Source organism: Dioscorea cayenensis, chromosome 19 (assembly GCF_009730915.1).
Source record: "Dioscorea cayenensis subsp. rotundata cultivar TDr96_F1 chromosome 19, TDr96_F1_v2_PseudoChromosome.rev07_lg8_w22 25.fasta, whole genome shotgun sequence".
In the NCBI taxonomy this organism is placed as follows: Eukaryota; Viridiplantae; Streptophyta; class Magnoliopsida; order Dioscoreales; family Dioscoreaceae; genus Dioscorea; species Dioscorea cayenensis.
In genome coordinates, this window is record NC_052489.1 from 17,179,360 (window position 1) to 17,181,230 (window position 1,871).

Consider the following 1,871-nt stretch of genomic DNA (forward strand, 5'->3'; position numbering starts at 1 on the left):
TTGGAAGCATTTTACACTTTGCTATTTTAGCTTTTCATCACTTGTTCTATTTCACACTTTCTTATTATTTCATCGCTCTGATTTGTTTCTCTTTCTTTGGTTGTAGCTCCAAGTTATGACCTGAGGAAACTTTTCGACATTGGTGGAAGGTGATCCGAACATAGGAAGAAGAATTCAAAGAAGAAGAAACAAACCTATGCTAGAACAGTCAAATCATGCTGAGATAGAAGGTGAAGGGTCTAATAACATGGCAGAATAGAATGAGCAGCAAAGGACACTATCAAATTATGCCAGACCCGCAGTTCTTGTCACGCAATCTAGTATTGTGCATCACAGCTCAGAATTTTGAGCTCAAGCAAGGCTTCATCCAGATGTTACAGCAGTCTGCACAGTTTAATGGTTTGGCCGATGAGGATCCAAACAATGACATTGAGAACTTCTTCGTGGTGTGTGACATGCTTAAGATTGATGGTGTCATGGATGATGCTATCAAGTTGAGGGCCTTCCCATTTTCCCTAAAAGGGATAGCGAAGCAATGGCTACATTCATTACCTAGAGCATCGATCACTACATGGGAGAGATGGTAGAAGCTTTTCTTGGCCGATATTTTCCTATTGGAAAATTTGCAAAGCTTAGGAATGAAATATCTTCTTTTGTGCAAACGGTATTGGAGTCTCTTTTTGAGACATGGGATAGGTTCAAGGACCTCCTGCGGAAATGTCCTCAATATAGGTTCCCCGAATGGATGATTATTCAGACTTTCTATAGCGGGTTGAACCCAAGCACGAAGCAGTTACTTAATGCTGTAGCATGAGGTACCTTAGGAAGCAAGACCCATGAAGAAACCTGTCATCTCATTGAAGAAATGGCAATGATTAGTTATCAGTGGAACACAAGGGACAGAAGAATGGTACCCGGACTTCATGAGATTGATGCAGTTACCCTATTGGCGGCCTAGGTTGACTGATTGAGTAAGAACTTAGACACTCTAACTTCTCCTAGAATGGTGGCCATGACGAGTTGTACTGCATGTGGGGGATTACATGCTCCATCTGATTGCCCGATTTCTATTGGTGGTACATCCTCACTGGAATAGGTTGACTTTGTAGGTAATGCAATGAGAGGTCAGGGGAATCTATATAGCAATACCTACAATCCTGGGTGGAGAAACCACCCAAACCTTTCTTGGAGAAATCAAGGGCAACAGAAGACTATGGCACCGCCGGGTTTCCAATAACAACAACAAGCCCCAAACATGGAGAATAGAGTTTCCGGGTTGGAGAACCGGATGACTGACTTAGAGAAGGCTTTGACCAAGTTTATTCAATCATCGGATACAAGATTTCAATCGGTTAAGGGTACACTTCTCAACCACACCGCGTCATTGCACAACTTGGAGAACCAAGTGGAACAAATTATGAAGTCACTTTCAGAAAGACCTCAAGGGAGTTTGTCTAGCAACACGGAGACCAATCCAAGAGAACATGTGAAGACAATCACTTTGAGAAGTGGTCGTGAAGTTGAGGGTAGGCTTCCTAGTAAGAAGACCAATGTTGAGTTGCCCCAGGTCATGGAGGTTGAGGAGAGAGCCAAAGAGAAAGAGGTGGCACTGACAACGTCCCCTTGCGTGTAACCCGCAAGTGCACTGGTTTGTCAAAATAATAAATCGCAAGTGCGTGGGGTATCGTATCCACAAAGAGTAGGGAATAAAAATACCTAAATTGCTACTTAACCAAGTGAAGATAAATAATGATTGCGTTGATAAGATGTGATGTAAATAGAAATAAAAGGAACAAAAATGAGAGGCACAAGTAAGCGAGAGGTAAGGCAAACGATAGAAGTGGGGTACTCGGACAATGCTCCCCCTAGGA

At 42.7% G+C, this 1,871-nt stretch overlaps 1 non-coding gene across 1 annotated transcript; it reads right to left on the minus strand.

Annotated features, from left to right (window-relative positions):
• Positions 1–628: 628 nt before the first annotated feature.
• On the minus strand, positions 629–735 carry LOC120251004. Its single transcript, XR_005533329.1, has one exon. It is a non-coding gene; the product is annotated as a small nucleolar RNA R71 (small nucleolar RNA).
• Positions 736–1,871: the final 1,136 nt, after the last annotated feature.